The following is a 15,410-nucleotide window of genomic DNA, read 5'->3' as shown; positions in this document are numbered from 1 at the left end:
TTGTGCTACAGGTCATATTTTGTTTCTTCCTGTATTTTAAAGATTTATTTGTGCTGCTGAATGTACCAAGAGTCTGCTGCTTCTGGATGAAGCAACTTCTTCAAATGAGACCACTGAACTATGAAAAGACTCTTCTAGCATCTGTTTCCCCTGAGTTTTTTCCTCTCCAGTCCAAACCTACCCACTTCTTCCAAGTGTCCCCAGATAACATGGCTTTGAGCCTTTTCCTGGCCTGGCCACTCTCCTCTGAGCCTCCCATCGTCTATCTCTGCTCACAGACCTGGACTTCTGAGAGTAGTACCTATGCCTGGAAACCCCTTGCCATTTGTCAGACATGGAAACAAGGTTTAGTGGCTGAGAAATGTCTGGAGGGACTCTGGGGGCTAGAAAACAGAGGCCAAAGGACAAAGTGAGGCTCCATATTTCAAATGTGCCCAGAGCAGGCCTTTGCCTTAGTATTCATGGGCACTATATAGTAGTGGTTAAGAACTTGGGCTCTTGGATCACATAAATGTCGGTTTGCTTTCTTCTTCTCCTCCCTACTGGTTGGGTGACTTTGGATTAGTCACTTAGTCTTTCTGAGCTGCATTTTCCCCATCTTTAAAATGGTGATAATCCCAGGATTAATTTCTTAGGGTTGTTGTCAGTATTAGATATAATTCTGTATGTGAACCTTTTGTCATTGAGCCTGACTCAGAGTGGACCTTTGGTAAATACTGGGGTAGTTTTAAAATATAAATTTATATAAACTCAGATTATTACCGAAAATGAAGTATGGGGTGTTTACTTGCATTACAAAAGATGTGAAAGGATTCTTAAAAAAATTTTTTTTAACAGTTATTTATTTTTGAGAGACAGAGACAGAGCACGAGCAGGGAGGGGCAGAGAGAGAGGGAGACACAGAATCCAAAGCAGGATGCAGGCTCTGAGCTGGCAGTGCAGAGCCCAATGAGGGGCTTGAACCCACACACTATGAGATCATGACCTGAGCCCAAGTTGGATGCCTAACCAACTGAGCCACCCAGGAGCAGAGGATTCTTTTTAATAACCGTTTCTCCACTGTACTTACAGTTTGCTTTAAGTGAACAAAATTTGGCTTACATGTTGCTTTTCAGCAGTACATACTATATAAAGTGTGCGATGGCAGGGAAGGAGATGCAGCCATGACAGTAAGAAGTATGTTAAAAGCCCTATGCAGACATGATGACATTGTTGTGTTTTTTTTTTTTTTCTCTCTCTCCTCTGTTTCTTTCTCTTTCTGTCTTTCCTTTCTCTCTCAGACTCTGTATGCTTGTAGTCTCAGTAGTGGGCTATACTTTTAAAAAAAACTTGAGGATAACACTATACTTTCAGAAGTAATTACCCTATTTTTCTGGTGAAAACCTACAATAATGAAAATATAGATGTGCTGGATTTGAAGAGACTGGAAGAGTTTAGTGTCACTGAAATCACAGGACTGGAAGGGAATCCAGAGGTCACCAAACACTCTCTTTTCTTTTTACAGATGAGGACACTGAGACTCACAGAGGTGGGGTGACTTGGCTAAGGTCACCCAGCTTATAAATGGCACAGCATGGGCTCAGATTCCCTGTCCAGTGTTCTTTATTCTTATGGTTCCTATTAAGAGTTGGGTTTTAGTCACCTATTTTTGGATTATTTATTTTGTGTTAAAAACTCAAGAGAATAGACTTTGTACCTTCCCATAGTAATCTATCCCAGTAAGAAAAATTTTCTTTAAACACAGTCCAACTGCCTTTTGGAGCAATTTAAATACCCAAAGTCAGAACTGTGGTGGTTCCGTTACATTCTGGATATGGTTAAGAGAAAGAATACACAATTTAGGTTGCACACGTTTAATTTGCTTTTTCCTCCTTCTGTCCCCAGCTTGAACTTTTTAAAGGCTCCACCTTCTTTCTTCCCTGCTTGTATTTAATCTCTCCCCCACTGGAATGTGAGGATCATGCATGATATCATCTTTATCTGTTTCATTTCCTGTTGTATGAAGAGGGCCTGGCACAAATTAAGGGCTAAGTGGATGTTTGCTGAGGAACTAGTGAATTTATGCAGTACCTATGATGTGCCAGGCACTCTTCTTGGCACACTGGGCACATAGCCACCCTTAGTCCTCAGAGTAGGGAAGAGTCTGAGAGAGAAAATAGATCTGTCTGTGATGGAGAAGCAAGGCTTAAATTCACCCTATCTGTCCTTAGCAAACTCAGAGGAAATTTTTTTTAATCTTTTGACTAAAGAGCAAGCAACTTTTCTCCCTAACCTTCAAGTCATAATGCCACAACATACCATGCCTCAACATGCCACACTGGGACTGTGTATACATGTGCACATACTCACATATTTGTGGGTTAGTATGTTGTGATGTAAGCAGCACCTAAATTCTTCTGTCTTCCTAATATGTATTTCTCATGGTCTTGCTTGGTGTCTAAAATCTTCATGATCAAAATGACTTTCTGGGTTAAGGAATATCTATAATAGACCCATTTTAAATGATAAATATTTTACCTAGAGACACCAAACATTAACCGTTAGCAACATCAATACCTTTACATGAATTAGCTTTTCAGCTTAGTCACAGAAAACAGCAGAGAATATGGGAAATGAGCATCAAAACAGTTATGAACTGTTTTGATAAGGGGACTGAGAATGTTGTGGAACAGTGCTACTCATAGTGTGGTTTGGGGATTGACGCTGGTCCACCATGAGATAAAGTACAGGTTATGAAGCACTCTTTTAATTTAAGCTGTTTTTTTTTTTTCTTTTGTGATCAAGAATTTCTCATTGAAGGAAGCAGCATGTTAATTTATATTCTAGTGCAAACCCTTTATTTCAACGCTGTCTGCTAACAAACTGCAATGGACAGCTACTTTGAGTAGCATTGATCTAGAAGGCAGGCCAGTGTCTGGTTAGGTTGCCTTACTGAGGCATAGTGAGAGGATCCTTGGGCTTATGGGAGCAACATGAGGATTCTGTTCCCTGGAGTTGGGCAGCAAAGACAGAGATCAGTTTGGCTTACTTTATGTCTTTGTTTAAAGATTAGGTTGAGTTAAGATTGTTTTCTTTCTTTCTTTCTTTCTTTTTTTTTTAATTTGCTTCAGCATCTTGGCAAATGTATGCTATAGGAGACACTCAACATATTTTGTTGAACATCATTGTGGTGCAACAGAAAGAACGAAGAGGCAAATAGAGTTCAGATTCATAGTACTCTATTTATTAGCTGGTTGAACTTGGGCAAATTTCTTAACTTTCCTATTCTCTCATTTATAAAAATTGGAAGCCACCGTGTAAGTGTCATAATAATGATTAAGTGTAGTAACATCCCTAAAAGCAGAGTTCTGGGTCCACAGATGCATTTTTTGAATAAATGGATTGAGTGATATTTCCCATGTATTCTCTCATTTACTCCTCTTAACAATACTGTAAGGCAGGAGCTATTATAAACCCATTTTGCAGATGATGAAACAGAGGCTTAAAAAACAAAGCCTGAGAAAAGTTAAATAGTTTGCCTGAAGTTGGAGCTGAAGCCAAGATGACTCAGAGCAAAAGAACTGCTGTAAAGCAGCACCCACGATTTTCCTAAATATAACTTTGTTATGTTTGATACCAATGACTTGGCTGTGTGGGAAGTGGCTTGATAAAGGAACAGGAACTGAATCCTTAAGCCTCCAATTTATTGTTTCCACTTTACAGACTACAAAACTGACTTGGGTGAGGAAACTCTACCAAAAACTTTAATATGAAGAAAAAAAGGAAGGTGAGATTCCTCTAAATAGCTTAGCAAAGGTCAGTAGGATTAATATACCCTCTGAACATGGTTATTTTAGCTGAAATAAGGAACCAGCATGGGGAAAACTTCACAGACTCCTTGGGTAATAGAAATGTAATATATTTGTCCTTTTTTCCCTTTCTTTGTGGTGAATGTGTGATTACATGAAGCAAGTTGGTAGAACAAATGGTTACACCAAAAATTTTTGCTCTGGAAATGGGTTGATTATCTGTAAATGTTATTTTTCATTCTGAGTTTCATCAAAATCATTAACTCAAAGTACCTTGAAAAGAAAGAGTAGATAATGGGCAGCTAAAATTGATGGATTGGAAGTCTGGAGAAAATGTATGCTCTTGGGGACATTTGCAATTGCCTCCTAAGTTTTATATAATTTAAACAAACTACCTCTAACTCACTTTATAGGTCAAACTTAATTTTTAACCTTCTGTGAAATGAAAATTAACCTTGAGGTAAGTTCATGGAATTTCCCAAGTAGAAATTAGAGTCCTAGCAGACATTAATAAAAGTGTTCCCAGAAAAAAAGGTCATGTGGTTAAAAAGTTCTGAAGCCACTGGGTTCAGCAGAGTTCATAGATTTCTTTAGTGCAGAACTTCTCAGAGCCTCTAAGTGCTAATGTGGACATGAGCCTCGCAGAGGGCTGCAAATCGCATAAACTAATTTGACCATACAACCCCACCCCAGTGCTTCTTTTTTTCTCCCCTGAACATGTTTTAACATCTTGTAAGGTTAGTGTCCTCTGGAACATACTTTGAGAAATATTGATCTTCTCCAACCCTTCTCATTTTGTAGTTTAAGAAATGGAGTTTCCCAGAGTTATATACCTTACATTCAATAACTTTTGTGCTTGCTTATGAGGTGTGACTTTAAAGTTTGTGTTGCCTTATGAGGTGTGGCAATTATAATTTTATGATCATAGAAATACTGTTGGAGATGAGTGTTAACTTTCAAAATGGAACCCAAAAGTGTGTTTACATTGAGTGTCTGGATGATGGTTTCTTCATTCAAAACTGTTTCAGAGCTTCTCTCTTGGATATTGCTGTGCCCATGAAACAATTAGCCTCAGGGCTTCAGAGCAACAACTGACTGGTATTCTTGCAGTAGAAAGAGCACTGGATTAGGGCAGCAAAAAAGAAAAAAAGAACTTTGGTTCTTTTATTCTACACTCGACTATTAACAAATTAAGGGACTTAATTCCTTAAACTCTCAAAGCCCCAATTTCTTCATCTGCAAATTTGGTCATTAGAATAGCTTTTTATAGGGACTTTGTTTGGGTTAAATCAGCTAATGCTTGTGTACATCCTTAATGGGAGAGATGGATGTTAAGTGTGTAAACTCTGGAAGTTGACTTCTTGAGTTAGATTCTCGGTACTGCTGTTTACTAGCTTTTTGACTTTGGGAAACGTATTTTACTTCATTTCCTTACTTTTAGAATGGGAATGTAAGAATTGCTACCTTATAGGGTTGTGTAGATTAATAAAATATGTAAAGTGCTTAGCACAGTGCCTGACACATAGTAAATGTCCTATAAATGCCTGTAAAGTATTAGGTGAATCAAAAGTGGTTCCCTTTCAAGAGAATTCTTGATTTTCTTAGGAGTGCATAGGTAGAAAAGTAAGGTAAGGAAAAGATAATTAAGAGGACAAAATTTAAGAATGATATCTTGGGTAAAAAAAATTGCATGTTATATTGACTAATCTTGGCTCAGAATGATCAGCTTTCACATTAATTATCTATTACTGTGTAATAACATCACGAGCTTTGTGGCTTAAAACGAACTCATTTATTATCTCAGTTTCTCTGGCTCAGGAGTCTGGGCATGGCTGGGTCCTTTGTAAAGCTGCAGAGTATTAGCCAGAGATGGGTCTCATCTGAATGCCTGACCAAAGAACGGTTTTCTTCCAAGCTCACGTGCTTGTTGGCAACATTCTATTCTTTCTGGGCTGTTGGCTAAGGGCTTCAATTTCTTGCTGTCTGGGCTACCCACCTCCTTGCTCTGTGGACCTTCCCAGCATGACTACTTGCTTCCTCAAAGCCAGCAAGGGAGAGAGAGTCTACTAGCAAGATGGGTTACAGTCTTAGATAATGTAATTATATTCATGTAATTAAATACATGTAATTATATGTATTCTGTCATCTTTGCCATCTTCTCTTGGCTGGAAGCAAGTTATGGACCCCACTCACACTTGAGGGGAGGGGATCACACAAAAGCATGAACACCAGGAAGCAGGGGCACCTGCATCCAGGGGCACCAGGAAGCATGGGGGCACCTCAGAGTCTGCCTGTAGCTGGTTGTTTTCCAAAAATCAAGCCTAGCTGAAAAGCCCAGATGAAGATTTTGACAGAATGTGCCCTGAAACTAATTTTAAAAGATGACATATTTTGAACAAAAGTAGCATAGGTAGAGTATGAAAAATCTCCCAAGATGACCATTTTGAAAGGGCAGTACCTATTTCAACCAGAATTTACATCTTATCATGCTGTTAGAAGTCAGTTATTTCATGCTCAAATTTCATCATTTCCAAAACTAAAAGGATTTCCCTTATAGTCCACATTCATTCATATACTTTGTATAACCTTTTGGCATTCTACCCTGCATAGACTTTCCCCTAAAGACCTGTCCAGGCTGACAGATAGGTTGACTGAAGGTGCTTTTCCTATGCAGCAAATCTTAGATATGACCTCTCATTACCTACAGAGATCTGAAAAGATAAATCTGCTTTTATTGAAATTTCCTTGATCTTGTGTGTGCTGATCCCTGAATTTACCACATAATCGCACAAGCATTTGCTTCTCTTTGACTATGTAGTCCTGTGGGAGTTTGTGTTAAATAGTTCCAGTGGCCTCTATTATAATTAGATACAGTCACCAGGCACCTTAGTATTGAACCTCACAACATGGAAGAAGTGTTGTATAGAATTGTGTTATGCTCACTCATGTGATAATCACCTTGAGGAGAATGACACACACAGGCATCATAAAGAAACTGACACTAGGTAGCTTTCCAAACATGGTCTTGGAGTATAAGGTCATCTTAACTTTGGGGCATAAGGAAGCTATAAGGTCAACAAATCACGGGGTGCCTGTGGAAGACAGGTTGTAGGTTGTGTTTAAACAAGGGAATATGAGGTTATAGCCAACTCTATGAAAAATGGAAGTGAGCAAGAAGTCTTGCTTAGTTTCTGCTCCATAGAAATTGCAGTGAGCCAGTAATAAATGCATTTGGATGCTGCAAAAGCTCCCTGGAAGAAAATCTTTTGTGATGATTTTTCAGAACTCTGATCTATTCCCCAGAATTTGCCAGTCATGTATTGATTCATTATTTTCACTTCATTTGAAGCATTATTCATCTATGACTTTGGTTTGTGGTTGAGTTCTACTGAGAATAAAATCAGAAAAACGTTTCTACTTGAACTTCATTTTTTTTTGGATGTTCTTCATAGTACAAACAGAACCTGTAGTGTTTTTGTCATAGGCAAGTATATGTTTGTTTGTATTTAAATCTGATACACTCTTCATTGAAACTTTGGATTAGGGTGGAGCCTCCTGGCTGTACATGTAAATTTATAAGTAAGTCCAACGTTTCTTATAATTCTTATTGTTTTGGCAAATTAATATTCTTAGGCTTATACTTAAAAAAATTACATTCCTGAAAATAACGAGCTCAAGATCACAAAAGAGAAAAACTCTAACCCTATCTATGCCAACAGTATTGAACAACAAAAGATCTCATCATTACATTAGATTTTAGTCGTAGGTCTGCTCCATATGTGACGTTGGGCAGTTCACCAATTCAGATATTATATAAAGAGCATTTGAGCTTTAGAATCCCATAACTCCTAGGTAGTCAGAGGGGTAGCAACCCTTCATAAACAGTGTCAGCTTTTTAACCTTTGATCTTCTGATATTTTCAAGGGATAGCTGAGGTCACTTTGTGCTGACACCTATGAGCAGGGATGAAAGAGGAAGTACAGTGATGATAAAAGGATGAATAGTGGGTCCCAGACTGCCAAAAGAAAGTGTTATTGATAAATCCAGCCACATTTATTGAACATTTTCAAGTTCAGGGTGTAGTGTCAGGTATTGAAGAAGGTGCAAAAAGGGTTAAGACATAGTCACTGCCTTAAAATGCTGACAAGATAGAGGAAAAATAAATGTTATAAATTAATAAATAAGCCCAAGCAAAACAGGCAAGAATTATTATTGCCACAAGGGAGATTCATACAAGGTGTTATTAAAGTTTACATGGAATTATTGTGTCTAGTTTGGAGAGGTGGGCCCAGAACAGCTTTCATTAAAAGATGACATTGCAATAGACCTTAAAGATGGAGAGGAGTTTGATGAAAGTGGAGGGAAGGGGGCTCTGGTTACAGGGAAGATGCACAAGCTTAGGCTTGGAGATGGGAAAACATGGGCTTTGGGGGTAAAATTGAATAGTTCTGTTCAGTTGGATATAGGGCAGTTTTGTTGAAAGAGTAGGCAGTGGGCTCATGGCTTTATCCAAAACAAAATTATGAAAGCCCAGATAGGTTATGTGATTGGGTATTCTGGCTTATCAGCATGCTGGCCTTCTGAGACAAACTCCTTTTTATCTTTATGTCAATAGAATGCATTTTAAGGATACAACTGTCATTCTAACAATATCTTGTCTTTTGCACTGACCCATTGGAGTTATACAATCTCTGTCTGTGTGAAGCAGTGCTTTCTAACAGCATTAGAGAAATAGCTAACGTCTTAATTATTCAACAGCAACAAGCATCATCCAACATTCATTTTGGCAGAGCATTAAAAAAAATCTTCAAGGCTTCTGTTTGGAGAAAAACTACACTCTACTTAGTGTTTCCTCTTGAAAATGAAAATGGTCTGGTTCTTGAAGGGACCATTTCCAAACCAGGCTAAAGAATGTAGTACCTCTTTTACTTTTATCACCTGGTGGCTGTCACCTTCACATTGCTTTTGGGATTAACTGTTCTTTAAATATTGTCTTGTCTTCTTTGGAGCACTTTTTTTTTTTTTTTAAAGCAATACTGAAATTCCATGCTGGCTTCCTGTGTTATCAAAGACCGTGGAAAGGCATGTAAGGAATAAGCTGCTCTTGTGCAGTTTGCCTTGTCTTTGTCAATTGCAGGCACAACTCTCATGAATTATTTAAACTACTATCCTGGAGTGAGCCCAGGAGTACTTCAGGTATTCATAAAGACATCTCCTGAAACTTCCTTTAAGGAATCATAGTCTCAGTGGTAATGAGTAAAATGAGGGGGCAGCAGCAGTTGTAGGACTAAAATAAACATTGGGCCAAAGTCCTGAACTGAAATTTGGGCATTTCCATAACCAATGTCTGTTGTTACCTAACTTAAAGTACTTTTTATACATGGAAGAGGCTGGCAAGGAGGGAGCAAAGCAAAGTAACAAAAACTTTAACAACAGGAAACGTTTTCCCAGTGCTTAGGTGCCAGGAGCTATATTCTGAAAAATCCCATATTGTGATTAGTATTTTCATTTTTCAGGTGAGGAAACAAAAGTACCAAGAGATAAGTTACTGATTCAGAATCACATAGTAAATGGTGGAGTTGAAATAGGCAATAGTCTTTTCTAAGGACAGAGGATTCAACTTTGTCAGTACAGCTGAGGATAGCAAACATGGGGAGACTTGTGTTCTTTGATGTGGTGGATGCTGTAGGACCCTGCCTGGTTCTTTTTGTGGGTCTAAAGCACTCATTCCCTCAGTTTCTGGGAGTATTGGTAGCTGATTCTTGGCTGAGTCCTTCTTTGCCATTGCTGTCCTCAGAAGAGGACCACTTCACCTAAGGTCATACTCTCCTCTCTGGGAAGCCAGAATCTAGACTTATCAATAAGAGAGTGGGATATGGAGGCCCAGGTCCCTTGCCTTAAGACTGGACATCTCTGAAAGGCTGTCTCAGCTCCAGAGCCCTATATGGGATCTTGGGGTCAACATCCTAATTATATTTCTCTCCTGCATGCGGTATTGAGTCTCCCCACCAATAATCTTCTGCACAAACATCTCAAACTCAGTCTGTTCTTGAACTAAGAGACTGGTATGGTGGAAAGATCTTGGGCTTTGGAGCCTGGAACCTTGGCTTTTCCTACTGGATCCAATACTTCCTTCCCAGACATAAGATTTTGGGTATGCTATTATCTTCCTGAGCCTCAGTTTCATCATCTGTTCAGTGGAAATGATATTCTAGGGTGATTGTTAGGACTAAGTAAGATAAATGTATAAACTATATATTGCACGATGGTTAGCCCCTGGGTGGTGCCCAGTTAACACTGTTTATGGACTAGTAGGTGGCTGGTCCTACAGTCTTGGCAGGAGGTGGCTAGGAAGAAGAGAAGCCTGGAGGTTCTCTGGTGAAGGTCAATTGGATAGGTGCTAGGAAGCCTGTGGCCTAATCAGTGCTCATCATCCTCTTTAGTGTGAGACCCATAGTGATGACTGACAGCTTCAGCAGCTTTGCTTAATGGCCTGGCTTCAGGGGAGTTTACTAAGCTTGGTTTGTGCTGAGCTTGGTTTGTCCTGTCAACTTATATATATATTGTGTATTAATTATACATATTTTAATAGATAAATCTGTTTTTATTTTCCTGTATAAATGGATATGGGTATGTGGTAGGGAGAAGGGGGAAGGAAGGAGGGAGGGACAGACAGATAGATTGAAAAAGGGACTGAGTTCGCTTCATGACTTCCTTTTTTTTCATTTTATTTTAGAGAGAGAGAGAGCGAGAGTGAGTGAACAGGCAAGCAGGGGAGAAGGGCTGAGGAAGAGAGAGAGAGAGAGAGAGAGAGAGAGAGAGAATCTTAAGCAGGCTCCATGCTCAGTGAAGAGCCCAACATTGGGCTCCATCCCATGACCCTGGGATCATGACTTGAGCTGAAATCAAGAGTCAGATACTCAACTGACTGAGCCACCCAGGTGCCCCTAGGTTCATGACTTTCAAACTCTTTGACCATGACCTTCAGTGAGAAGTATATTTTACCTCACTACCTGGTACACATATGCAAACACACAATCAAAATAAAAATTGCAGGAACTAATTTGTGCTTTTAGTATGTACAATGCATTGTGATCTCTCCTGCCTACTCTATTCCATTCTATCCTCTTTCTGAATGTCTCTGAAGACTCATTTTCTTTCTTCTTAGCTTAGTAGAGATCTGGCTCTGTAGGTCTGAGACACTCAGCAGAAGAACAGGGCTGAGCTCTGGAGTGTCCCTATCACTTTCTGAAGAGGAAGCCCCTGTGATCTATACAAGTTGCCTCAGTAGAGATATGTGGATTCCTCTGTACTGATTTGCTTGCTGTGTGCATCTGGTCCAGTCAACTCAGTAGGATGAGAGCTTGGTGATCTTATGCATACTGTTCTTTACTTATCAATGTTATTCCTACAAATCCTATTTTGTATTTACTTTGCATGGCACTAGGAATGTCTGTTGGTGACCACGCATCCCCTGCCCCCAGACAACTGAGAGATACATCAAAACTAGTGGGAAAGGATGTTTTGAAAAGCTCAGCAGATATCTCTGGCGTGTGCCTCCCCACTCCCAGCAATGAGAAGCCTTGTTGTGGAGCAATAAAACACCATTGGAAGTAGAAAGGAGCTTTCTGACACTTGTTAGCTGGGTTGTGCTAGCCAGAGAATGTATAGTGCAGAATGAGTAAAACTCCGGGGTCTGATGTGTGCATGTGGCACCAAGGTTCATAAGCAAAACTGAAGTTTTGAAAAAGTCCCCATTTTTTTCTACTGCTTTAAGTGCTTGGGGAAGGTACCTTAAAGATGTGTCTAAACCCTGGCACTACAGACAGATGGGGCAGATAATTCTTTGTTGTGGGGGCCTGTCCTATATATTGTAGGATGTTCAACAGCATCCCTGGCCTCTATCCACCAGATGTTAGTAGCGCCCACCCTCCAGGTGTAACAATGAAAACTGTTTCCAGACATTGCCAAATGTCACCTAGGGCAAAATTGTCCTCAGTTTAGAACCACTGCTTTTGATTGACCCTAAACATCATTAATGCTTTCTTGTATACACATCATGTTGTTATTTTCTTTTCTTGTAAAAGGTTCAAAACTCTTCTACTTTGAACACGTAATGTCAGACATTTAATACTATTCCTTCTTATTTGACATACAGGGATATCACTTTTTTGTATACAGATGTTTGACATACTTTTACAGTTGCTATTAAAAATGCTATAGGCTACCATTAGGCATAGTAATGAATAGACATAAATATTTTCCCCCCTTTGTTTGATTGATAGGGTCACCAGGGAGAATACTGTTAGAAAGGCTTACTGGGTAATGAAAAATGGAGTTCTACTGGATATTGATTAAAGAGCAATCCTTCAACAGTAAGTTCCATGATTAACTCTACAACTTGTTAATAAATAAATTTCAATAAAATATATTAAGTGTTAGCTGTTTCCAAGGTAAATGTTAATAGTAGAGTCTACAGGGAGCCTTTTTTAGAAATGAAATACAGAAAAGTTCATGTGGTATCATTTAAGACACACTGTGAATTTAGTTTCAGCTTGCCCCTGTTCCTGGCTAGGTTTCTCTTTCCTCCTCCAGAACAATATTAATGTGTGCTAGGAAATGCAAAATTCTTTAACCTAAGCAGAACATAAGGAAGGAAAGGGTAGCAACTGGGAAAATAATAATACACTGCATGTTCCAAAGCATTTGGATTGTCTGGTCTTTTGAATAGACCCCATTATGGTGCTTCTCCCCTAGCAGAGAGGTTGCAAGCCTACTGGGCGGGGGTGGTTGCTGGCCTTCAGAGAGGCACAGAATCACTCAGAGAGAAGTGAATGTTTTTTGTATCCAAGAAACAAACAGTAGTTAGCCTCTCAGCATTTAATAGCCATGGCAAGGTGAAGGTCACCAGAGAAAGCTGAGAAAATATTGTAGAACTTGCCTGTGAAACCTCACTTACCAAAGCTGTTTGGCTTACAGAAAAAGGAACTAATTGTTTTGGAATGGTGCTATTTTTCTTTCTTTCATTGTTCCTTCATCACTGTCTTTTATTTGTATTCCTCTTTTGTTGCCCCTTTGCTCTATTAAGCAGTACAGGCATGTGTGTACGCACATACACACACACAGGCACACTCACACAGACATATGCACACACTGTGAAATTTCTGCTGGGCCCTCATTTCCTTTCCTAAAAGCTATGGAAATAGAAGAGGGACTCAGCTTTTGCATAGGTTCTATCTGCTTGGGGTGAGCTCTACCTTATCAGATACCTCTTTGTCTACATTTTGCTTACTTTCACTATCTCTCTTACAGAAGAGGACAGGAATTTGAAAATATATATTTAAAATAAGTTTTAAAAAATAAGGCCTTTTATAGGATTTACTTTGTTCCTCCATTATGAGAATATACACACTTAGAAAAATTTGAATTTAAACAAAAGAAATTCCAAAGGAGAAAGGGGAAAATGGGAAGGAGGTGGTGGGGAGAGAGAGAGAGAGAGAGAGACAGAGAGACAGAGAGACAGAGAGAGAGACAGAGACAGAGAGAGGGAAAGAAGACCTCTGTATATTCCTGCCACTCAAAGGTGACCACCAGTAGGCTTCTGATCAACATTATATGGGACACAGTACACTGTTTTGCAGTTGATAGCTTGCAAGCTCCATGAAAAAGGAAGAAGGTTGGGGCGCCTGGGTGGCTCAGTTGATTGAGCGTCCGACTTTGACTTGTGTCATGATCTCACGGTTTGTGAGTTCGAGCCCCTCGTTGGGCTTTGTGCTGACAGCTCAGAGCCTGGAGCCTGCTTCAGATTCTGTGTCTCCCTCTCTCTCTGCTCCTCCCCTGCTCACACTGTGTCTCTCTCTCAAAAATAAATAAAGATTAAAAAAAGAAAAGGAAAAAGGAAGAAGTCCGGCCTGCATTAATCTTTGTTTTCTTTGTATTCTTAGCAGAGGCTAGCTAGCACAAAGTAAGACCTCTATAAATATTTGTTAAATGTTAATTATTTTTGCTTTGCTCTTAATGAAGAGAACTGCCTAGCAAAAGGTGAAAACATGCAGGATCACAGAATGCTGCAAGCAATCATTATGGTTAAACCCTTCAATTTATGGACGAGAGACATCGAGCTCAGAACGCTTTAGGAACCAGCCCAAAGTCTAATAGTGGCAGAGCCAGGAGATAACTCAGTCCTGTTCTTTCATAATCAGTCTTTTATAATCTAAAATCCTTTTGATTGAGGTTGCTCAAGAAAGTCCAACAGTATTTGTTTATTTAAAAGGAATCTTTTCAGTTTAACCTTTTAGGTGAGTTTGAACATTTATCTTTGATTTTCTCTTTATCATTGGTTTTAGCCCCAACATCCTGTTCACTCCTGGGGACTTAAAAGTTTAGATGTCCAGCCCCCTACCTAGATTTAGAATGTGTGGGACTTAGGCATTGATATTTTAAAATAATTTTCACAGGTGATCCTGATATTCAATGACATCAGTCACAGGTGATCCTGTGACATTCAGTGATGTTTGGAAAAATTGCTCTAGATAGTATACTTAACGTCCTTGACAATATTTCTAGAGTCCGTTTCCAATGGAGCTGAATTTGAGACTCTTACTCTTCATGAAAGTGTCACATCATTACAAATATACCATGATTTTCTACCAGGCTGCTAAATTATTAGTATTGGGCATTTAATTTTATAAATGGGTCTATTTTGGCTTTTTTTGAAGTTAACAAGTGTGACTTGCACTATCTATTTCATCTTCCTCTTCTTTTTCATCATAATAGAAGTTTCTGCTTCTACACATGGCTGCTCAGCAAAAGACCACGATTCCCAACTTTCTTTGCTGCTAGGTTTGGCTATGTGACTTGGTTTGGCCACTTGGATGGGAGAGGAAGTAATACGTGTAAATTGGATCATACCTTAAAAAAGGAAAGAAGTTTGTCCTCCTGGTCATTCTTCCCTTCATGCTGGAGAGCCATCACACCAACTCTGATCCATACTATTATGTGATAGAAATAAAGTGCTATCTTGTTTAAGCCCTTGTATTTTTGTCCTTTGTTACAGCCAGTGCAACAAGGCTGATAAAATGTAAATTATAACTTTGGCTTTCCTGTATCTCATTTCCTTTGTTTATAATCAAATAACTGGGATCAAGTCTCTTATATTCTTTGCAATTCAGAAAGTTTAGCAATGCTAGCTGCACCTAGTTACTCAATAGCTGTATGTTGATCAGTGCCAGTCTGTCTGCACTGTAAAACAGAAAAAGAGATAGACAATTTCAACCTGAGACAAGTGCATTAGCAGAGTGATAGAGTCATAGAAGAACATAGTGACAGAGAATGACACTTGTTCATGAAAATCCATATTCTCTTCTTCCAAAGCACACTTTCCCTGGAGTTAGATGTGGTCCCATGACTGAGCTCTTGATTCATTCTGTTAGATCACTCTATCTTTGAATCACCTTACCTGCCTTCACAAAGTTTGCCACTCTAACTTCTCTTCCTGTTTTCCACTTCCCTATTCAGACTAACTTCTCTTGGAGTCTACCAAAATTTGTGTGCTCAAAATATACTTTATGCATCTTTGAGTTGAGAAACAATTTTTCTACTGCCTTCTCTCACCCTATCACA

The 15,410-nt window shown here is 39.2% G+C and overlaps 1 long non-coding RNA gene across 3 annotated transcripts in view; it reads left to right on the top strand.

The window, feature by feature from the left end:
- LOC122217148 overlaps positions 1-14,768 on the top strand; it is a 32,094-nt gene extending 17,326 nt beyond the window's left edge. For 2 of the 3 annotated variants that reach the window (XR_006201315.1, XR_006201316.1), the window contains exons 2-3: positions 12,074-12,163; positions 14,565-14,768. This is a non-coding gene — a long non-coding RNA (uncharacterized LOC122217148). Of the gene's footprint in view, positions 1-3,701; positions 3,767-12,073; positions 12,164-14,564 lie in introns of those variants that run through there. The other variant, XR_006201317.1, reaches the window with a different exon arrangement.
- Positions 14,769-15,410: the final 642 nt, after the last annotated feature.

Source organism: Panthera leo, chromosome B1 (assembly GCF_018350215.1).
Source record: "Panthera leo isolate Ple1 chromosome B1, P.leo_Ple1_pat1.1, whole genome shotgun sequence".
In the NCBI taxonomy this organism is placed as follows: Eukaryota; Metazoa; Chordata; class Mammalia; order Carnivora; family Felidae; genus Panthera; species Panthera leo.
This window is presented reverse-complemented; position numbering and strand designations above follow the sequence as displayed.